Genomic DNA, 25414 nt, shown 5'->3' with positions numbered 1-25414 from the left:
GTTCGTATCCCAGTGAAGGGGAATAACTTTTTTCCCTATGGATTTTTCGCACAAGATGATATATTTATGCAAGGGGTCGTTTAAAATGTCCTCCATTGTGCTGACTTTTTCCATCGTTTGATGGACCACAGCAATATATTTAGTTGATTGAAATTACGAGAACACGTAACAAAAATGGAAAACAAATCAATACGGGAATAACTATCATGAAATGGCAATAAATATTTAGCATATAATTATAATGTATTAATTAATATTTATATTCATCAATATGTTAAAAATAAACTTCAAAATTACAACATCACTTTTTATTTATTTCAGGATGAACAAAGACTGCCGTTTATCAGGAGTAAAATGTTCGTGCGGTTATCTTACGCAATAAGACAGCTGACACAATCAAGATGATACAAGATGTTTCTATGACTACGGAAGGCGTGTTTGCAGCTGATGGATCTCCTATCAAGTAGAGGTTTTCAGTGATGAGCAGAAGGCTGCTTATTGCTGAGGTTTTTATTACAATTCAGTGATTTCTGATTCATGCTGTTAATATCTTGCTTCTTTCCCGACAGAGTTCATCGGATGTAAAGCTAATTAGCATGGTATATACCGCGGTATGATGGTAAAATGAAGTCTCTCTCTTTGATGAGTGTAATTCAAGAGGGACGACTTGGTATTATGAGGAATGAGTTGAATTCAGCTATTGGTAAAATCGGATCCGATGAGGTTATTATGTGGTTATTGACCCATATAGTAAATGGGTCTTCTTATGAGAATTCTCGTGTACGGAAAGTTCACAAAACCACATGGTGAAAAGATAAAATTTGAAAAAAGGAGCAACAAATACAAAAGGTATCAAAATTTGCAAAACATAGGCCTAAAATACAGAACCTAAGTAGGCAGGCATAAAGGTACATTAAGGCTAAGCATATTTTTGCGTGTGATTATGGTTTCTTTGTTTTCTAATGTATTTTTTTGGGTGACATCGAATGCGAATTTTATGTACATGTGCATTGTGCACCAACCAGTTCCATTACAGGATAATGTGCATATCAAGGTATGAAGGTTTCAATATGGTCACTCTTTGATATGTGTAATAAGAGGGACGAACTGGTGTGATAGGGTATGAGTTGAATTCAGCTATTGGTAAAATCGGATCCGATGAGGTTATTATATGATTATGGACTCATAAAATAAATGAGTCTTTAGGATGAGAATTCTCGCGAACAGAGAATACGCAAAAAAACCATGGTGAAAAAAATTCACATTTACAAAAGGCGCCGAATATACCAAAAGGTAGAAAAGTGTAGACGGAAAAAGCCAAATATACAAAATTTTAAATGGCATGCAAATAGGTACCATGTTTATTAATTTTTAGTGGGTGATTATAATTTTTTTGTTTTGTGATGCATTTTTTGAGTGACTAGCATACTTGCACTTCATGTTCACGTGCACTAACCAGCTCTGTTACAGGATGATGTAGAAGAGAAAATTCAGCGATGGGATATCGAAGAAACAAGCGATCCGGTATGCGTGTGAACCTTGCGTTTTATTCGAATGCGTTGCGCGATTGCGATTTCATCGTACGAACGGCGAAAGGATTCGAGTGCGATTCGTTTGTCCCCCAAATTAAGGAGGAGAAGAAAGAAGACAACAAGAGAAGAGGACCACATTAAGAAGAAAGCAAGTGAATTAGATTAGCTTTTGGGCCTTTAGGGCCGTGATCGAATAAGGCTAGGATTTTTAGCTTGCGTTAATTTTAGTTTTTTTGTGTCGAACCGAGGTTTAGCATGCGCTGTAAACCATTGCAGTGTACGTGGATGAAACTGTAACTTGGATGGAAAAGTGGTAATTTCCTCCTTGTGTCACAGTGATTTCCGTGCATTGTAGTGGGGCGTATGCGATTCCTTGGGGGAAGGGTGATTTATTTTCCTTGTATGTATTCTCTCCCTCTCTCCCCAGGCTCAGGTCATCAGAACTTCACGTGAAGAGGACCCCAGCTTCAAAACTAGGTTAGCTTTTGGGCCTTTAGGGCTGTGATCATTGCGTCGAGTAAGGCTAGGATTTTTAGCTTGCGTTAATTTTAGTTTTCTTTTGTGTCGAACCGAGGTTTAGCATGCGCTGTAAACCATTGCAGTGTACGTGGATGAAACTGTAACTTGGATGGAAAAGTGGTTATTTCCTCCTTGTGTCACAGTGATTTCCCGTGCATTGTAGTGGGGCGTATGCGATTCCTTGGGGAAGGGTGATTTATTTTCCTTGTATGCACTAACCCGCTTTCTCCTTAGGCTGAAGATATTCCAGTGGCCGAAGACACGAAGACTTCTGAAGATTGAGATCATCAGTTTACTGAAGAAGTAACTTAAGGAAAATCAACCAGGATATTCCTTTAATGGAAATCGGTAAGAATAAAATTTTATAATATATTTCGCCATTGATGTCTTAGATGCTGTTTTGGTTTTTACATTTCGTCGCATCGCTAGGTTTATGTAATTATGTTTTGTGGACGAGTAGATGTTATAATTTCTCCCATGAACATAATAAGTTTAGAACCTCAGTTTGATAATGAATTTAAAATCGATATTCCCTGTTTTCTCAATTTAGTACCAATTAAATATGATTCGCCCTAAAATGGACGCTTACATTACAAAATGTTATACAGTTATGCTAGATATGAGTTCTCGACAACCAAATACTGTTTTAATTTATTGTTCATCACGTTTTAAGTGTTTTATATTTTTAATGTATCCGATTGAGTTTATATTTTTTAAATTGTTGATGCATATTATATCATTTAGAATATCTACTTCATTTTTTGTCTCTTCTGTGTCTATAAAATACATCTTATATTCTCTGAGCTTAATAATACATATAAATTCATTCCTTTTGTTTAAAGATCTTTTTGCCTCGGAGCACACGGATACGTCTTTATCCTTGCATCTAATAATAGTTTTATTTATAATTATTTTGAAGCCTTTTTGAATACGCAATCACTGCATTTATCTGTCCAATCATTCGTGATTCATTTCCATTTCTTATTAATTTAATTCATCTATTTCCCCAAAAAAATTCCATAAGTTATTTTATTTTTCTGAATATAACTTTTTTTATTTTTGTGAATACGTTTGGATACCAGTGTATGCCTAGTGTAGATTTAATCTGTTTCCTAAATAGCGATTCAATGGAAATAACTCATAATTAATTTTATACAGACTCTATTTTAATGCATTGAAACATGAATGTAAGTTATCTTCAGGTTAGAAATCATCATTAATTCTGCAACTTGGTTAACCAATTTGAAGATATTCCTCAATATTCTTTTAAAAATTATAATTTTATTCTCATTCCTCTATATCTAAAATGAATCACATTTTCAACTTTTCGTTAAGAGGTAATACATGCACTTTATAGACCATTAGAATGAGCCCATGGCTTAATAGAAAGGAATTTTTCGCGTCCCAGGCATTGTAAGTGTATTTTTATGGAGTTTATGTGAATCCACGGAGAAAAATTCAATTCCCGTTTCTCTCTCTTCAGCTACAAGTCATCGCAGAGAATGTGAGCGCTAAGCTGTTGGAAAAATCGAGATAATTCGGAATGTGATAGTGCAGTGACATCACGCCAAAAGGTAAGAAAATCATTCTATTACGTTTTTTCTGTGTCAGTTAATTATTTTAAAAGTGTGATATGTGAATATATTGAAAATAGTGGTATAAAATACTTTTATTTTTGTTAAACGCAGTAATATTATTTTTCTTAGGCTTGTTCGTTGTGGTATATTGCAATTGATCTGCTTTGATTGGGCCTTGGTAACGACACGTAAATAGCTCCAGGTAATGGCGGATTTTTATTCGGAGACCTAATAACTTCCTCAATTTTTGCCGTTTTAATAGAGTGTTGGAAAGGAGTATTAATTAATGAAATTACAATACTTGAAAAAGAATTAAAATCATTCTTCCGATATCTCCAACTCTTAGGTTGTATCCCTAACGCTTACCGTTAATATCAGTATTTTTCATTCAGCCAGGGTGGATTTCCGAAATTCAGCCCAACATAAGCTGGGTATAAACCCTGTCAGCTGAATCAATCACTGCTGAAAATGAGCATTAAACGATGAAAATTACGAATTTTCATTAAGCTGCTCAATTTTTCTCAGTGTCATTCAATATATCTGTTTATAAGATCGGCATCCTTTGCAAATAGCTCATCAAGTTCGCTGCATGCTCCTCTGATTCCTTTTAATGTTTCCCTTCAATGTTAAAGACATTAAAAATAGAATGATTTTCACAAAACCATTGTCGCGCGTGATAAAATGAAAGCCGCTCTTCCCCATTCATTTATCGATAGAGAATTCTCAATTCTCGTGCAGTCATGAGAGTATTATTTCCACCCTTGCGAAAGTAGAATTACGAAAAATGTATTCGTGATTGTAATTTGATCTGGAGAATTGATTGCCACGGAGAGCTGAGCCGAACAGTCTATTTTCGGGATCAATATTTTAAGGTGTCCATTAATAGATTTTTTGTTGTGATTGAAAGGAAATTTCATTCTAGCTTCATTTGGCGTCAAATTCTTTAATGGTGCAGTTAATGGACAAAGTTTGATGCATGAAAAATTAGTATGACTGTAAATTTTTTGAATCTCATGAAGGGTACATAACTACGTACCATGAAACTCTAAATTACATATAAAAATTAATATTCTTTCATAAAATATTGGGTAGGAAAATATTTTATAATACCTATCTCACCATGTAATTTTTGACAAAATCTAAATGATTATGCACTACATTGATAACGGATTTCCAGAGATTTTTGACGAATAATATTAATAATAGTACTGTGGCTGGACAATGAAATTAATATTCACTTTCAAGAAAGCCATATTTTTCATATCCGTTTGAGCCAAGATGATGATTTACGCCATGTGTCATAAGGAAGAAAAGATTTTTCGTGCACAAAATCTGATTTGATTTAATATACCCTTGCGCCACTAACGAGAATACAGGTAAAATTTGAAAGTAGCAGTATGCTCACATTCCTTTTATTTATACGTCTTTTTTCATTTAATTTGAATTTTCTGTACTTTCATCGTCAAAATGTATTGATTTCTATACATTTTCCGATGTATAACGGTGAATATTAATTTTTCAAATCAGTACGCTCCAATTTTTGTGGTTTAGTACTAAGACAAGTGCAAATTATTTATTTTTTCAAGCTTTAAAAATGTCATTTAATTCTTGCATACGTCAATATCATTTGCTTATTCACTACATGGACCCTAAAGACTTGGTAAATCTATGAATATTATAGCTGAATTTCCCCGTACAATGGTACCATGCATTTTCATTTATTCCTGGAGATATTTATTTTTTACGTTTCTTAACAGATATCCTGTAAGCCCCATCACATAAAAACGGTAGTTTATTTCAATTAATTTTCTTTGTCCTTTTTTAAGCTTGTCTTCGTTTAAATTGTGTTTTCAAAGATGATAAATTAATCTTTTTAGATAATATAAACTTTTGGCAGGGATGTAATATTCAGCAACGACACTGAATAAGTTTATTTTTATTTTTTATATCCAATTCCGCTATTTATAAAACTTAATCAAGGGAGTCGAATTCCTTTTTTTATTTTCAATCGAATCCTTTCTTATTATTTTCAACTTGGTCATATCAAGAATAATAACCTTTGTGCCGTACAAGGTGACCTTTCATAAGATAATTCGATTTGTCAACAGGGACTGAGAGAGGCAGCTTGCAATGATGGACATCGAAGAAGGAGATTTAGGAATGAAATAAACGTGGAAAACCTCTGCATTGACCAATGGAAGTGACTCAGGAACTCAGCAATTGTGAAGAAGGAAACGAATTGTGTAGATTGAGAACTGAAGAACTGAAGAGTCGAGAGATGAAGACACGATAGGAACATATGACCCATTTGAAGACTCAAGAGACGAAGAATGGCGATCCCAAGTCTGAGGATTTAGATTATATTTTTTCGTATTTTTTTGTCAATTTTGAATGTATATGTGCCTTTTGTATTTTTTGATGAATTTGATTTGATTTGTGTCAATGAGTGAATGGGATTGAGTTTTAGTGTGAGAATGACATCAAGTGTGAATGTGAGAATGGTATTTAGTATATATATCAGAGTAATTGAGTCAGTGTTCGTTAGAGAACGTGCTTTAGGGTGAATGACTGTGTGTTATTAATTGTGAATGACGTTGTTACTTGGTGTAAAGTAAATTTTTTCGTGTGAATGAGGTATTTTCTATTTCGTGTGAATGAGGTTTGTTATATTTCGTATGAATGAGGTATGTTCTATTTCATGTGAATGAGGTATGTTTTTTCGTGTAAATGAGGTATGCTATTTCGCGTGAATGTGGAATGTTATATGATGTGAAAAATGTATGCTATATCGTGTGAATGAGGGTATATTATTTAGTCTGAATGAGTATGTTATCTCGTGTGACTGTGGAATATTATGTGATGTGTATTAGGTATACTATTTCGTGTGAATGACGAATCATATTTCGTGTGAATAAGGTGTGTTTTTTCGAGTGTATAAGGGTATATATATTATGTAGTCTGAATGAGGTATTTTATTCGTATGAATGTGGTATGATATTAAGTGTGAATGAGGTTTTTTATTCGTGTGAATGATGGTATGATATTTAGTGTGAATGAGGTATTTTTCGCGTGAAATTGGAATGTTATATGATGTGAATGGTGTATGCTATATCGTGTGAATGAGGGTATATCATTTAGTCTGAATGAGTATGTTATTTAGTGTGAATGTGGAATATTGTATGATGTGCATTAGGTATACTATTTCGTGTGAATGACGAATCTTGTTTCGTGTGAATGAGGAGTGTTTTTTCGAGTGTATAAGGGTATATTACGTAGTCTGAATGAGGTATTTTATTCGTGTGAATGATGGTATGATATTTAGTGTGAATGAAGTATTTTATTCGTGTGAATGAGGTATATCTTTTTGGTGTAAATGAGGTATGCTATTTCGCGATAATGTGGAATGTTATTTGATGTGAATGATGTATGCTATATCGTGTGAATGAGAGTATATTATTTAGTCTGAATGAGTATGTTATTTTGTGTGAATGTGGAATAATATATGACGTGTATTAGGTTATTTCGTGTGAATGACGAATCTTATATCGTGTGAATGAGGAGTGTTTTTTCGAGTGTATAAGGGTATATATATTATGTAGTCTGAATGAGGTATTTTATTCGTATGAATGATGGTATGATATTTAGTGTGAATGAGTACGTAATTTTAGTTTGAGAGAGAGTGCGTTATTGAGTGAGAATGAGAAGGAATTGTTTATTATAATTAAGCGTTTATTATCGATGTATGTGTAAATGATGGTATGTTGTTTATATTGCGAATGACCTTGTGTTACGTTATGTGTGAATGAAGGTTTAATATATTTGAAGTGAATGAGGAGGGTATGTTCTTTGGTGAGAATGAAAGTGCCATCTAGTTTTCATTGGAGGAAGCCATTTTATGAGATGGCTGAAGTAGTGCTTGTTTTTTATCGTAGATCTTAGGTAGCGTAGATAGGTAGAGTAGTGCATGTCCCCCTCAAATCCAACTGCGTCCTCAACGTGGAGAGGGGGTGTAACAGCGGACAGCCATGTTTCAACGAGGTTGCCATGGTGATTTCAAACAAACCTTCGAAATTTCGCTCGGCAGTTTTTCCTGCTAATTTTTCTTTCACAGAACTTGCCGAATTCTTTGATTTCTTGGAAACTACATTGATGGTTTCAAAATTTAAAACCGGTGAACTAGATTCTACCTATGGCTTTCCGCTGGCTAATGCAGTTGGTGACTTATGTATCGGAGTGTGTACGAATTCATTTACATTGTTCACAGTTGTAAGTGTTTCAGTTTTTTAAAATATCAATTTTATTCCATTTCATTAATATTTTTAAATTCACATTCTAAAATTAGCCCGTAATTTAATGTATATCAATTCAATGTGCAATCCATTTTTTTGAAAGTGTAAACCTTTTTATTTTCAATAAAATTACATGACTTACTAAAATTTCTCTTCAAATGTTTCTTTACTTCATACGATCTGCGGAAAAAATTAAAACTACCTATTTATATTATGTAAACCTTACAGTCGAAACATTGTGTACATGTATTTCATGTTTTAATTTGCATCATATTATATTGGATAAAAAAATAATCAAACAGCCATATTTTACCTCAGTAATTATTAACTTAATTCATGTGTTTCTTTCAGTAATAAATAATTTTAAATTGCCTAATTTAACTGCTTATGTTCGCCGCCAAAACCATTGTGGTATTATTCAGTGTCTGTGCCTTTCTTGTTTTTATCAATATAATTTAATGTTACGCCATAATCTAATTTCAAAATTCGTTTTACTGCATGTCTGACTAGGGAGATAACACTTTTAAATTACCTACTTTTTATATCTGCTCAGCGGAAAAAATCGTATTTTTCTATTTTTCTGTCTGTGTGTGGGTGTTTTTATTTTCAATGAAATGTTAACATTCGTGCATGAAATTAAAACCTGCCTATCTCATTTGCTAGAGTGAGAAATAATAGTTGTGAATTATATATTTTATTTTATAATAACACGGAAACGTCTTTTCATTGTTCAATTTGTAGACATTGTATATGTCACCGTATTTTTTTTTAATGTTAACTAAGTTAATATGCGTTTCTGTGAGAAATAAAATCTCAAATTTTTTATTTTCTACGTTAACCTAAAAAAATGTAAGGTTTTTCTTAAGGGTATGCAATGAATATTAATAATGTAGTGTGAATATGAATGTATGAAAATTAGGAAGATGACATTGTATTTGTTAGTACTAATTACAGCACTTAATGTATGTTTAGTGTTGCTATACATAAATTAGAATCCTGTGATTAATTATTAATCACTGAATATAAGTTTAATTGAGATGGCCTTATATACTTTTAGTGTGTGTAATTTAGTGCGATGAGGTGTTATTAATTAGTGTGGATGAGATTACATTAGGCGTGAATGAGTGTGTGTGTCTCACTGATAACAGAGTATATATATATATATTTTAGTGTGAGTGCGAGCTTGTAATTTAGTGCTATAAGACCGTTGTTTAGTATGAATGAGAGTTTATATTTAAGTGTGAATGCAAGTTGGTGAGTGATATTTTATATATTTATCAGTTTGAATGAGTGTTCTTAATTTAATGTGATGTGAGGATGTAGTTTAGTGTGGTTGAGGGTGTGTGGAAATTAACTGGAAAAAGATAATTGTTTTTATTTTGTGCCTGAGAATATATAATTAAGTATGAATGAGGTTTTTCACATAGTGCCATCAATGTTGTTAAGAATGAATGAGACGCTATAATTAAATGTGAATGATATTGCGTGAGTTTGTGCATATTTTTGTGTGAATGTTGGCATAATATGTAATTTAGGGTGAACGAGGGAGTTGTCCTTGTAATCAATAAATGTAAGTATTATATGGTCTGGGGTACACATTGTAATGGACAGAAGTCTGGAGGTAAGCGAAAAAATACTGAGGTTATATCGTACAACCTTGGTGAAGGTGATCTGAAACTAATCTACCATCATGAAAGTCGCAAAATATTTATGGACTTGATATGACTTTAGGATTTATTTCACCTGACCCAGAGTAAATCCGACCCCTTCTTCACCTGTGTAACGGATCTATTACAAACTATCAGTCACTTGAATTAGTTATTAGCACATATCAGCTTCAGTATGTAGCGCGCAGTTTTCAATTTCAGTTCACTTTGTAGATGTCATAGTCGAGGCATGAGGACGGCCAATTGAATAACTCAATCCTCCGTCCAACAATTGCATCAGTATCACCAGGCAACCGCGGGCGTTGTAAATGTGATGGATTTTTGGAATTACGAATATTATTAAATTAGTTTATAAATAAATATAAGTAAAATATGACTCTGTTTAAAATCGTAAAAGCGACCTTCTGCAATGGAATTAAAACCAATAAATATTAAAAATACTGGTGAACAGCGAGGGGGTTTTTGGGGGGGTAAACCCCCCCCCACCCTAGAGCTCCCAGAAATTTTTAACTTTAATCCATTTGACTTAATTGGATTAATATTAATATAGAGTAAGTACTTACTCTATGTAATTATTTACAGAATAGTGAAAGGATGAAAATTCACCCGCAGATAGACATTAAACTCACCATTTTGAATCATTTTCCTTCAAATATTTCTGGGGGAGGGTCCCCACACCTCGTGCTTACCTTTTGCGGGCATTCCATACCTCCCAGACCCCCTTGGTATCAGTTAAGCACCCTAAACCCCCCTAGCCTTAATTCTTAGCTGCGCCCCTTCTGGGGAATACATAAGTATCTTTAGAAAAATTGATTTGAAATGTAGTATAAAATAGGTGAATTGGATATTATGAAAAATATATATTTGAGAGATTTTTAATAATTTAGTTCCTTTTTTAAGTTATATATAGGTATATGTATGGGTGAAAATAGAAAATATTTGAGTGTCAAATAGTTATCGTGATCATACGTGCTATAGAAATCAACAATGTCTGTAAATTTCATTGTACAAGCAAAATTAAACATCCAAGCGGTTATTACTTGATCGTTTTCCCGTACACAGTGTGATAGTTTTTGCGATGGCTTTCCATTAGTTCGGTCCATCGGTCCTTGTCTTTAAAAAAAAACACAAAACGCGACTCGCGGCAAGAACATAATAAATTCGAGCTTTGGCGCGAGAGGGCGCGTGGATATCCGTGGCACCAAACTGAGAGAAATGAAAGACATTTGAGTGTATATGCTACGTTTAGTTTTAAGAAAATCATTAGAATGATAGAAAAATCCGAGAGTGGCATCATCAACATCAGGCATAACCGAAAGACACCCAAAATATAATATACCACACTGAAATAAAAGTTAAGTTAAAAAAAGGTTTCTGATAAAATTCATCGAATCATCAATTTAACAACAATTACACAATCAGTTTCCTAAATGCAGTTTGATAAATACTATCAAAATGGCCGTAGCAGTTCGATCAAAACTAAACCAAGATCAAATGGACAATAAAACCGACGTAAAGTAAGAACATGAAAGATTTTCACCCAGAAAAACATTGTTCTGATTAAAAATCTTTAAAAAATGTTAGTGTTTAAGGTAAGTTCTCACTAAGGAAATTAAAAACAGTGAAGATAAAAAATATGCCTTTATCAACTATTGAACAAAGGACCCTCGCGTAACTATAATAGGCTTTAACAACTGGAATAATGATTCAAATCGATTGTTGTAAGAGAATCGTACAGGAACAGGAAAATATATTATTATTCTAATTACCCACCAAAGTTTTGAAAAATGAGTAAGGCGTGACTGCAATTTCCCTTCGTAAGCTTGAGAGGAATACTTGATGCACACTATATGATACGTAGGTACTCAATAACAAAATCTACTGCAGTTGCGCAAGAATGCTTTATTTGGAGGTATTTTTACATTGATTGAATTTCACTATAACGTCCTGGGTGAGATCCTTGGTGTGAATTGGATTTAGTGCGACGTATTTCATCACATTATCAATCATCATTATTAGGAATGATGACGCTTAACATTGGGGCCTATTACGAACGACTCACCGCATGCGATGAGACTCCGATAGGTACGGTGTCGTACCGTCCGAAAGCGCGTTCGTTCACCGCCCCCGATCTGTAATGAGAGGCCTCCGGTGGGAGACGCACCACGGCTATATAAGGGGGTCGGCGTGACACCACGGCCACACATACCCTGCCTCTGCGACTCCGACCCCTTAATGGCGGACGTTTGTTTGCCTTTTTCGGGTCGAGATGGCGTTTTCAAAGAAAAACATCCGACAATAGAGACACGGAACGCTTCTTCCCGTATTTAAAACTCTCATTCTATTGAAATACAAACGTGAAGTTAAAATCGGCTTTAGCAGCCGCGCTTTCTGAATAGAGGGCATACATTTAAGCGATGGTTTCAGGGACGTTCCCATTGGTGGAGAAAAAGATGGAATATCAATCCCTGGACCCATGGCGGAAAATTTGTATTGAATTTTGTAAATAGGGTAGATTCCTTCCTCAAAGAAAACGAAAGGCATTGATTGCGATTCGTTACCCACCATTAGTGTATTCTTAATATACAAATTATTTGGTTTTACAAATACCGGTTTAGACGAATGGTAATGGTCAATTTTTATCCTCATTTGAAAAAGGTCAGATTGGCGCCCATGCGATGCCACTCCACGTGACGTTACAGGGACCTAGTTTCTATACGAGTAGATAGGAGTTTTACATCGTCTGAGGAGTTTTACATCATCATCAGCTCAGGGAAACATATCTTAATGATCACCTATTAAAACTACCTAAGTTTGGAAAGTTTTCTTCGTTTGATAGAGTAATAATAATCCTTATTTAAGCCAAGCACTGCCTGCTAGTAGCCTGCATCGTAGCGGCAGTCATAGCCTCGCACCAATGCCCAACTGCATTGAATAATCCTTTTGAAATAAATAATTTGTGCAACGTGTTTGTGCAAAGAATCAGAACAAAAACGATTGATGGACTTTAGGAACATTACATTAGATGACATTGTAGTGTAGCCTACTAACTTATGTATACTTTAATGCATGTTTCTGAATTTTATTATTATTTCTAACAGCATATGGCAGTATAATTTGTTGGTATGTGGTGGTAAAACAATTTGTTAGTATGCGTGACATTTTTGGACCGTGTGGTGTGCATGTGGGAGTCCAATTGAATGATGATCACCCCCTGCCAAACACCCTAGAGGTGGCTCACAGGGTATTATGTTGATGTAAATGTACAAATACAATCGTAGGATCGAATGATCCGGGTACCTCTTTTACATGAGTTGAAGAAAAGGGTACGGTGGTGTTTTTCTTATAGTGCCAGTGGCGACGAGGCAAATAAATTTCCAAATAGTGATATTTCGGTATGATAACTCAAAATTTGAAGAAACAGATGATATCCATTCGTACATCCGTGCATAATAATTGATATTCGTTATTTTACTTATGGGCGAAAGAGTTCATATTATACCAATTTATTTCAACATGGTCCTTAGACCAGGACTTTGAAAACTATGACTTTCGAACGAATTAAAATTAGCTCACTTGCTATAGGGTTATCAAAACGATTTCAACCGCGAGTTAATCCGGTTATTTAGCAAGAATCGTAGTTACTTTGAGTAGGAATTGTAATCAGCGGATATTTGAGCGAAATTAGCCGAAAGGACACGAAGAAACGACCATCTTCCCTGCTTTTGTCCTCTCCGTGAATGAATCTGTCTAGAAATAAATGTGTTAACGTAGATAGAGACGTCATTATAATAGCTTCATTGGTTTAAAAGATTCAGTATCAACTTTTTTCTTGAGTCATCTGTATCTATCGACTTGATTTCAAAACTTCCTCGTTTAAAAAAATCAAAAAGTATGATTATTACTTCCAATTCGAACCCTCTAAGAACTTTGCAGAAACTTTCGCCCGCAGAATAGAGCTACTTCGCTGCGGAGCCCTGTATAAGTGAGGCACACAAACGGCGAATCCAAATATGAATCTAAAGAGAGGAAACATCCCGCCACAAAGACCGAAATATTAATCCCGTGGGTGCCTTCACAGCTCTGCGTTGCGTCGACGCCACGAGAGCTCCCGCCCCGCCAGCAAATTTTGCCCTTCACGGCTCTGCGTTGCAAAAGCAAGTGAAAGTCAAAAAGCGTCGGCTACTAAAAATCGGCCCGGGTGCATATGATTTGGAGCCATACGCACAATACATATGTTGTTTTGTGAATTTTTACGAAATTTCATTTCTTAAAATACTCTTATTGACTATAAATAGCATCGGAATTTAATATGGCGACCATAAAGTCGATGATCATAGTGATGGCCCTTGCCTTGCCTATGCATTAAATTAAATAAAAGCGCAAACAAACACTCACTGGAGAATGGAATGCACTGAGGAAATTCACGCAATGACCTTGTCGGGGGTGGAAGTTGACCGAATCGACTTCACTCCAACATTCAGGGAAGATATGAAGTACATATTTTTGTAACTTCTACGAGATATTTATAAATCCGAGAACGTATTCGAGTAGCCTATGGTCTGTTTAAGTGAAAACACACACTGCTGGCAAGGAAGGCGGGCTAACTTTGGAGAAGCGCTTCTCTCCCGATAATGCCGCAGACAGCTGAAAAAATGAGTGATTTTCCGAAACCATTAGATTGTAATTTAGGTAAAATATGGGAATAAGCCAAAGAAATGGGTTGCACCAACCAAAAACATTGATACATTTTTAAAGGAATCTTCAAACCTATGGAATAGTTTCGTGTTTAAGTGCAAGGAGGAGCGTAAAGTCCCCCATAATGGACGATATGAAAGATGATGATGGCTGTTGGATTGGATCTACGTCAACATAATACTCTGACAGCTACCACTGGTGTGTTTGGCAGGGGGTGATCAATCACTAAAACGACGCATGCAATAGGATTCTCACATGCACACCACACGGTTATATAAAATCGTCCGCCGAAAAAGAATTCACCGCCATCATACGCCGGGAAAAAGTGAAATCTTACATAATTTTTTATTGTTGTGATCCTGTTTTATATAAATGCGTGTGTAAATAGTTCTCATTATTTTCTGTGCAATATATGTATTGTGTTTCTGAAGATGGCTCTGTCCGAGCGCCACCATTTTGGCCGGAGGAGCCTTCTCTCTCGTTTTCTCAGCTCGAGGGACAATTTTATCTTGCTGGCGTCAAGGAGGACGAGACAAAAGTTTGGTTTGTGGTCTCTCAACTCGATCACCGCTACGTACAGGAGGTAAAAGACATTATATCGTACCCTCCTGCCACAGATAAGTATATCACATTAAAGGGCGAATTAATTAAAAGACTCTCTGCGTCACAGGAGCATAAATTTAAACTACTTTTGGAACATGTAGAGATTGGAGATAGGAAACCATCACCATTTTTTTAAACATTTAAGGGATTTGGCGGGTAATTTTGTCACGGACGATTTTCTAAGATCGCTGTGGTTTTCAAGGCTACCGAGCGATTTGCATGCTATCTTAGCGGCACACGATGCACACGACCCCGGGCAGTTTGTAAGTGCGGCTGCCGACCTTTGACCTTCCTCCAGCCGCCTTTTCATGACCGACGTGTGCACCAAGGTGCAATTCCTGGTGGAGCGGATCTATTTCTTTATCCGCGCTCATATATTATAGGACCACGGGCGCGGACGGATTACCAACTGTTCGCCGCGAATGACTCTATCATTAGCACTTATGGCTGGGAAACTCTAAATTTAAACTTCAACCTCCGTGGAGACTTCACTTGGTGTTTTGCGGTTGCCGACGCATCGAAGCCAATCATTGGCTTAGACTTTTTAACACATTTTGGACTTTTAGTGGATCTGAGAAACGCCAAACTTATCGATGGCACCGCCTCACTGCATGCCATCGGTAGCATCGGCGTTCACTCAGGGGACCAAATAAAAGCGGTTGTGGGTGAGTCCCGTTACCACACCCTTTTGTCCCGTTTCCCTGAGATTACTCGCCCGGCAGGAACCCCCGGGAAGACAAAGCACTCCACCGTGCACTTCATACGCACCACCCCCGGCCAACCCGTATCCTGTTAACCTCGACGCTTGGCCACGGATAAGCTCGACGCAGCGAAGAGGGAGTTCGAGTTAATGGTGCGGATGGGTACCGCCAGCCGTTCGGACAGCAGCTGTTTGTCGACTCTCCACCTCGTACCGAAAAAAGGCAACGAGTGGCGCCCCTGCGGTGAATACCGCGCTTTGAACGCGCGCACAGTACCAGATTGCTACCCACATAGAGGACTTTTCCTCTTCCCTGAGTGGTGCCCGAGTTTTTTTCCACAATAGACTTAGTTAGGGTACATAATCAAATTCCCGTGAACCGGAAAGACATCCCCAAAAACGCCATTACCACACCTTTTGGACTTTTTGAATTTCCTTTCATGTCATATGGACTCCGCAATGCAGCGCAGACTTTTCAGAGATTCATTGACGAGGTGCTCAGAGGCCTCGATTTCTCTTACGCCTACCTGGACGACATTTTGATCCCATCTAAAGACGAGGATGAGCACGAGCGCCACCTAAGCGATCTTTTCCTTAAGCTTAGTGATTACGGTGTTGTTATTAATCCTTCTAAGTGTGTTTTTGGTGTATCTCAAGTGACATTTTTAGGTTATAGTGTCAGTGTTGACGGCACAAAGCCATTAAAGGACAAGGTTAGTGCCATCCAAGAATTTCCGGAGCCTGTTATAATTAAGCAATTACACCAATGTTTGGGTATGGTCAACTTTTGCAGACGTTTTCCACCCAACACGGCGTCATTACAGGCGCCACCTAATGATTTATTGCGTGGTGGAGTGCGAGGCAATGACGAGATTACATGGACGCCTGAATTGCGCCTCTCGTTCCAAAATTGCAAAGACGCTCTCTCCAACTTTGCCCTCCTCGCCCACCCTGTTCCCTCCCTCCCCCTGGGCCTTTTCACCGACGCCTCGGATTTACCCCGGGGGCAGTTCTCCAACAACAAACGTCACCGGCTGGAAACCATTGGGTTTCTTTAAAAAAAAACTCATTACCGCAGAGAAGAATTATAGCCCATATGATAGCGAGCTAGTAGCCATTTACCGTGGAGTTCGCTACTTCAAACACATGTTAAAAGGCCGAACTTTCACGATATTCACTGACCACAAGCCCTTAATGTATGCATTCCACCAAAAGTCTGATAAGTGCTCACCCCGGCAATTCCGCTACCTTGACTTGATAGGCCAATTTTCAACGGATATCCGTCACGAAGCAGGGGCCGATAATGTCGTTGCGGACGCCTTGTCCCGAGTTGAAGAAGTCACTCATGCCATTGATTTCGAAGCACTAGGCCGTTCCCAGGAGACGGACGAGGAACTGGCCTCCCTTCTCAACTCCCAGTCATCATTAATCCTGAAGAAAGTGCCAATCCCCGGGTGCAGTGTGCAGTCAATGGGTGATACATTGACCTCAAACGTTCGACCATATGTCACGTCAGCTTTCCGTCGCCAAGCATTCAATTCTATCCATAATCTTGCACACTCTGGAGTGAGAGCCACCACCAAATTAGTGACATTTCGTTTTGTGTGGCCATCAATAAACAAAGATTGCCGTCAGTGGGCTCGTTCGTGCATCCCCTGCCAGCGATCCAAAATAACACGGCACGTCTCCTCACCCCTTTCTGATTTTACTCTGCCAGGAAGGAGATTTGAACATGTCCATATTGATCAAATTGGTACCCTCCCCATATGCCGTGGTTCTCGCTACTGCCTCACATGTGCAGACCGCTTTACTAGTTGGCCTGAGGCCATTCCTGTGGAGGACATCTCCGCCGAAACCGTGGCACGTGCCTTCCTTAGAGATTGGTTTTCACGCTTCGGCATGCCTCAGCAAATCACCACGGACCAAGGTAGGCCATTTGAGAGTGCTCTTTTCCACCAGCTCTCCAATATAGCAGGTGCAGTCCACTTGAGGACATCGGCATATCATCCGGCAGCAAACGGGATGGTGGAGCCCTTCCACCGCCAATTAAAATCTGCCATCTGCTGCCACAACACGCAGCAGTGGGTGGATGTACTGCCGGCGATACTCTTTGACTCTTCGCTGAAGGAGGATATTCAAGCCACCCCAGCGGAGCTCGTATATGGCGAGCCACTACGCCTCCCCGGCGAGTTCCGAGGCCTGAGTCCTCGACCAGCAGCACGCCATGGCACACGGCATGCCTTTATCTTTAAGGACCTGCCATCAACGTCACACGTTTTTGTGCGTCATGATGCAAGTCATGGTGCCCTCCAGGCCCCTTGCAATGGCTCGTACAAGGTCCTACAGCGGGATGGTAAAAGCTACAAAGTACGTTTGCCAAACCGTGATGCTAACATTGCCATTGACCGCCTGTAACCTGCCTACATCATCTCTGAGAAGCCAGTCATCCCTGAGAAGACGTGCGAAATCCTCATCCCGACCACAAGGAGGCAGCCATCAGCCCATGTGTTGCCATCTACTAGCATCCCACCAGCTGATGGCCCAACTATTACACCTGCAGCTCAAGGGGCACAACATACACTGCCTAGCGGCCGCCCTAAGAGGCGCGTCCGTTTCCCTCAGCATCTGTTGGACTACCAACTCTAACCTTTTCCGATTTTTTTTCCTCCACATATTTGCCAAATTTTCTGCCTTTTTCTTTCTTTTCCCTTTTTTTCTCTCCACGCTAGGGTAACTCACTGCCTGGGGGGTGATGTGGTGGTGCTCTTAATTTCAAGCGCCGTCACAAGCGACAGCCACCTGGCTGAGGTCGTTGCTCTGGGACCCTGATGTTCCTGCTGCCGCCACCAGGGTACGCGGAACCTAGCGCCAGGAAGGCACCGCGAAAGAGAGAGAGACGCTGACGGAAGGGCAACGGAGAAGGACCATCGCGCGTGAGAGACATTGAGCAAGTGTATCGCTTACCATCGCAATAAACGTGGTCGAATTTACTTTCGTTTACTTTATTGAATTGAGGTTAATTACCGGAGTACCCCTAACCCATTCAACGGCATTGAAAAAGGCGGAGCAAGGTTCGTGGTCTCTCCTTGTAAGTCAAAATGACAAAAAAAATTCGGATTACGGCAATGTTAAAATTTTTACCTTGTGGCTCAAAGTACGTGAGCTTTGAGCAATTATTATTGGCAATACGATCACTCTATCTACCTCATTTTGACATTAATTTTTCAGACAATAGGGTTGTTTCCTATTATTTTTTATAGTCTAAATCGAAAGACTATTAATCCTGGAGTAAGTATTTCACACTTTTAGATTTTTATTTTCGATATCTATTTTCGCGATTAAATGAAAAGTGTGCATTTTTAAGCGCGCGAAAACGCGACGGCTAAGCATGAATGCTGGGAAAAGCCCGTGTGATGTCATTCTGGTTCCCGCTGCCACCGTGTGAGGTGACCTTCGGAGGAGGACAAGTAGGCCGCTGCGACACAGGGTGCTAGCAGGTAGCGCTTGGCTTAAATAATGATTGTTAATACCCCTTCAAAAGAAGGAAACTTTCCAACCATAGGCAATTTTAATAGGTGATTATTAAGAGATATTTCCCTGAGCTCTGTGCCTCATGCATGCATTATGGTAATCTCGGACGACGTAAAACTCCTATCTACTCGGGTCATCATCTGGGTCCCTATGATGTCACGTGGAGTGGCATCGCATGGGCGTCAATCTGGCCTTTTTCAAATGAGGTTAAAATTGACCATTGCCATTCGTCTAAACCGGTATTTCTAAAACCAAATAATTTTATATACTATGGATATAGTAATGGTGGGTAACGAATCGCAATCAAAGCCTTGGAATGCAATTGAGCCCAATTTACAATCTGATATTATACAAATATATTGCATAGTTTCCCTTTCTGTTCCATTGGGCACAATCAAAAATTGTCTATGCATGCAACTGAATTCCCGCCACGGAAATCTTTGGTAAAAGGCGAAAGATTTATACGATCTGACTTGAGTTCTGCCGTATCTCTTCCTCCGCGATCTTTCTCTCTCGTAGGCGCATTCTTTTTCTTTGCGTCCTTTTCTTCTTTCTGTCGATCATTTTAGAACACGTCTCTCTTTTAGTTGTCTCAATACACCGCTATGTTCGCTTTTCTCCCGGTCTTTTTAGAACACGCCTATCTCTTAGCTCTCTCAATACACGTCTCCGTTAGTTTTTCTTTCCGCGTCCCTCACTATCATTATTGCCTCCTCACTACGATTGTTAATTTTAATTTATTTATTTAAACAAACAACATGGCGGTCTGTTGACAGTTTCATTCATCTTTTCGATGGTAAAAGGTTACAACTTGGACGACCATGGCTTCTACACCTCCACCGAGTTTAAGATCTCATCTCATAAGACTCATAATAGGGAACTTGCATATATTTCAGATATAATCAATAGCCCCAAAATTATATAAAAATATATGTTTGCATAACTCGGTGAAAGTTTTTTTATTATTTTATGGCGTGGTTTGCGATATTTAATGCATCAAAGTTCACGAGAATTTTCAAATGCAAGTGAGAAGCGAAAACGCCCGATGATTGGCTGGTAGAAAAATGACGTCATAGTTCAGTACGAGGAGGCACGGCGGCACGGCCATAGTAGAGGTTGCATACTTGAATACAAGCGACGGCGTGGTTATGATTCATTTATTGAAGTGCAGACGTATCGGAGTTGTTCAATGTGACTTCAGGTCTATTATTTGATCTATTTCTCCTCCATTGAAAGCGATAGATTGCTTAAAGATGAAGGAATATGGTTATTCTTAGGCTGATCCTTGCAAGCTCCCTGTTACTGATTCCATCATGATAACAGGGTATTTTAGCGAAACTGTAGACTTCGTCGGCGCCGAAAGTCGATGCCGAGAAATGGAAATGTAGCTGATGTGCATCTGAAATGTTTTATAGTTCGTAACAAAGTGAGACTTGCGTATAATATTGGCGAAAGCGTATACTCATGCGGAATGTGTATTCTTTTGGCAGTCCGGTAGAGAGTCTTATGGTGAACTTATTTCCACCTCGAAGCTGTCGATGATACTTTCAACTTAAAAATACCTTGCCTGGAGGGCGACAGGAAGCTCTGAGGAAGCCAGACTATTAATGTTTCAATTTAGTAGCGATAATATAGATGAACTTCCAACACAATCTACCATCTTGTGACTCAAAAACCCCGAAGCCACTTCCTATTCTGCAGAAAGAATCGGTCAATCGCACTTCGATCAATATAATAAACACAACGTATTCAGGTGTTAATAAGTTACTTTTGTAATGAAAGCCTTCCTAAAGTAGCATTAAAAAGTGTGAATAGTTTCCAAACAGAGTCTTTAATAAATTTTGGGAGCTTTTCTCACGATACATCTGAAACCTACTCTATAGGCGAGCTCATCGTCATTGCGATCGGTTAAGTTATAGAATATGTATTCCATTTGCTATAATTTAATATTTAGTGTACACCTCGATCTTTGCAATGGCATTTAATGATGAACCAATATTCTTTTAAAATTATTTTCTTATTTCATGTGCTGCGATGAGAAATCAAAATAAAAATATTTTACTTCATGATATTACGTACGAAAACCAGAATTATTGCATACTAACTTTTCTATTTAATTGTGCATCTTGTTAATTACAGTAATTTTCAACCATGTAGCTTAATTGTACTGGAATACTTATGTACTGAATTCATAGACTATTATTAGAAATAAATAATCTAATCAAAAATTACGTGTTATTTATATTTTCTGCACCTGCCAAAACTAATTCAATTTGTATTTTTTCAATTTGTATTTTTTATGTTTTCCATTTTTTATCAATAAAATTCTTTTATACGAAAATTTTTAATTTTTAATATCTTCCTTGTGAATATGTAAGGGGTATATAAATATTTGTCAAAATCTTTTTTTTTTTTTGGTCTCGTGGAAAAAATTAATTTCATATAATTGTTGTATACTTTTCATTCGCGATAAAATTTTATTATACACCTTATATAACACTTTCATTAATTGCCAGAGTCATTTGTGACGATAAGAAATAAGAATAGCATATTACTTATGTTTATGTATAACATGTTACCTATTTTTTTAACTAGCACCCTTGGGAAAGTGTTATTCTTTAATTTTTTAAGTGTAGATCTTGTTACATTCAATTTATATTTCTTCTAATATGTACTTTATTTACATGAAACTGTGAGAAATAATAACTTGATAAGTATAAATATAGAACTCTTAAAGTATATTTGAACAATAACGCTACAAAATCAATTTAGCTTCATACTTGTAGATATAATATTTGCTACATGTATTATTAGAAAATGATTGCAACAAAATTACTATCAGTATCATCGCATAAATCTTACTTAGGCAGAATAAACTGTCAGTCCAAGTGCACGAAACTGAAACTTTTCAAAATGGGTGGCTATTGTAAATGAAATCACATTCAATGTATATGAGAACAATTGAATAATATTAGATTCATAAATTGAATTAATACTTCTACAATTTTATGTGAGTAATCTGCTCCTAAAATTATCTTTTTATCTCTACTTGGTCGTTTTTAATTGTTTCATGCTGACTAATTTAGTTTTTGTATGGTTAAATATCAAACGCGAAAATAGTTCATAGAATTATTTCCGAACAAATGGTGTAAATTTAGGAATTCACGAGGAGAAAGAAAATACAACTGAAAAATGAATTAGGTAAGTCTCCGCCGCGGTGAGAATGGGGGGGGGGGGGGTGAGGGGATGGATCCCCCCCCAAATTCTCAGATAAATAAAATATTATTTAAAAGCATCTTCTAGTTTTGACATATAACTACCAGTTTTGATATATAATAACAGCATCTGCTTAAAGTTAAAATTTAAGTGCCAAAATTATGTAAAATGAATATCCAGGTATGCCATTTTTCAAAAGTTTTCCCGGAACCTCTGTTGCCTGGGGCTGGGGTGTTTCCCTGCCGTGCCCCTCCATCCCCCCCCCCCCCCCCCAGAATATTCCAGGTTAAGCCACTGCCCCCGGACGTAATCCGCCGTGGCCGCGAACTCCAGGGTCAAAGGTTGAACCCCATTCCTCCACACATAATCTACCGTTGCCGGAGTCGCCGCAGCTGGTTTGTATGAGCTTTTCCCAAAGAGCAGTGGCGCAGCGAGGGGGGGGGGGGGTTGGGGGATAAACCCCCCCCCCCCAGAGCTCAGAGAAATTTTTAAGTTTAATCCATTTTACTTGATTAGATTGATATTACTAATAGAATAGCGTAAGGATTAATAAAATATCCATCAGAAAGCCGTATAACTCACCATTTTGAACCATTTACATTATCATTCCGCAATTTACTAATCTCGCACCTACCGCTTATCCTGGTGGGTATACCAAACCCCACACACCACGGTATTAGTTACACCTAAACCTCCCCCAGCCTAAATTCCTGGCTGTGCCCCTACCAAAGAGGACCTAAAGACTCATAAGGAGTCAAATAAAGGGTCTAGCAGCTTCGTGTGACCCTCGCGATCCAACGGTAGGAAGAGAAAAATCGATGATTATTAGTCAGTTTCACAAAAGGCACTAAAAAACGCAAAAGTATTGGCTATTATGATCTTTTTGGCAGAAAAATAGCATTTAATTCTTGCTGAGAATTTGCTTTCAGGAATATTTTATCTCATTTCCTGGATGAACATTACGGTTACCAGAACAAACCCGTCAGGATTATTAACTTAAATGCGATAAAAATCGGAGTGGCGTGCTTATTTTTAAGCGGCTTCCAACCGGTGCAGAGTGGTCGGAAATCGAAAAACGCCGGACAAAAGTCCGAAATGGCTTTTTTTGAGGTAGACGATTGAAATGTGGCACAAATACGGGGAAATAGTTGCTAATTTTGAAATAGCAAGTCATTTTTATTAAGTCTCAGCCGTTACGGAGTTACGGAGGCTGAAACGTGACGAAATTTCGAAAAACACGCCATTTATCATTTTTCTTCGAAAATGTAAAAAGTTACGCAGATGGTAGAGCAGTGGATGGATTTTTATGAAATTTTTAACCTGTTCATCTGTCATTATAGTTTCTTGTCTGTACTTTGCATAAGTTTCAGACATTTTTGTTGATATTTGTGTGCTGTAATGAATCAAAATGGCGGAATCTTTTTTCAAGCAAAATTTCACTTACAGCAGTCATTATCTTTTTTATAAGAAATTTGTATGTCGAGATATTTCGTAATAATACTAAGAAAACATATGTAAACGTTTGTCTGCAAAAGGTTTGGGAAAAAGTTTGCGGCCCTGAGAGAAAATTCGAATTTTCGACCGCGCGTCGCGGTCCGGCTCCACAGCAGCGAACAGTATATGAACAGCGGTTTGTCCTCTTTAAATGCGATTAAAATCGGAGTGGCGTGCTTATTTTTAAGCGGCTTCCAACCGGTGGTACGCATACCCCTTCGGGATACGCCGAATACAGGATGTCCCAATTATCTTGACCACTCGAAATAACTTTTTGTCCAGGTGCAATTTCAAAAATGTGTCAAGCAAATGTTCATTAGCCGTCAGGGGGACATTAATCTGCGTGACTGCCTTCCTTGTAGCTTTGTTATTTACAAAGATATGAACAGCGGTTTGTCTTTTTTAAATGGCACCCTATATTTTTTACTCGGCAATTCAATGGACGATGGTAGACTGAATGACTGGTGTGTACAAGAACCCTATATATGTAGGGTTCTTGGGTGTGTATTTTACTATGTTTTCATTTGTTCAGTGTCTACGTCAGCAAGTGGAGTAGTTCCAATACCCGCGTACCTGCACTCAGCGCTAGTGAGTCAGTCATTTTTCATAACACTGTCTTTATGTTAATGGTCCACTGTGCTATTTTTGAATGAGTCTTTAGGTGGTCAAGATAAATGGGACACCCTGTATAATCGGTAATAACAGACGCTACGTTCCCTCCGTTTATACAATTAATATAAATAAAAGTGTCACCTACCCATATTGAAACTATGTAATAAAATGTGCACGTTACATTTTTTGGGGGTGCGATATTTAACTATAAATTTAACCTCTTATATATTGTAACGAAACTCGCCTTCCACTTCTTATTTTGTGTTACCCTGGGGTACAGAAATACACTTAATTAAGAAATAACATGCACCAAAATCACTTTTTACGAATTATATTCAAAATGTCGTAAAGAAGACTAATTGGGCCCCATTTAAAATCTAATATTATACAAATACATCGCGTGATTTCCCTTCCTGTTCCAATATGCACAACCAAAAATAGTTTATACATAGAACTGAACTCCCGCCACGGAAATCTTTGGTAAAAGTCGAAAGATTTACACGAACTGACTTGAGTTCTGCCGTATCTCTTCCTCCGCGATCTTTCTCTCTCTTAGGCGCATCCTTTTCCTTTGCGTACTTTTCTTCTTTCTGCCGATCTTTTTAGAACACGTCTCTCTTTTAGCTCTCTCAACACACCACCATGTTAGCTTTTCTCCCGATCTTTTAAGAACACGTCATCTCTTGGTTCTCTCAATACACAACTCTCTTGGCTTTTCTTTCCGCGTCCCTCACTACCATTATTACCTCCTCACTACGATTGTTAATTTGAATTTATTTATTTAAACAAACAACAAGGCGGTTTGTTTACATTAGTCTGATGTTATTTTGAGTGTAAATGAATTTTAAGTTTATACTACGACAGCACTTTTCGCTATCTTGAGAAATCGATCAACAGGAAACATACAGTGAAATGAAGGCAGTTTATTAAACAGAATGAAAAGTTGAAAAACTTCTGAATGAGAACCAACCTCACA

The 25414-nt window shown here is 37.8% G+C and overlaps 2 pseudogenes; both read right to left on the bottom strand.

The window, feature by feature from the left end:
* Nucleotides 1–19492: 19492 nt before the first annotated feature.
* Nucleotides 19493–19604, bottom strand: LOC124161621 (annotated as a pseudogene).
* A 5246-nt stretch (nucleotides 19605–24850) lies between these two features.
* On the bottom strand, nucleotides 24851–24963 carry LOC124161622 (annotated as a pseudogene).
* Nucleotides 24964–25414: the final 451 nt, after the last annotated feature.

This window comes from Ischnura elegans, chromosome 6, assembly GCF_921293095.1.
Source record: "Ischnura elegans chromosome 6, ioIscEleg1.1, whole genome shotgun sequence".
Taxonomy (NCBI): Eukaryota; Metazoa; Arthropoda; class Insecta; order Odonata; family Coenagrionidae; genus Ischnura; species Ischnura elegans.
The sequence above is the reverse complement of the archived record's forward strand: the minus strand, read 5'-3'. Positions and strand labels throughout refer to the sequence as shown.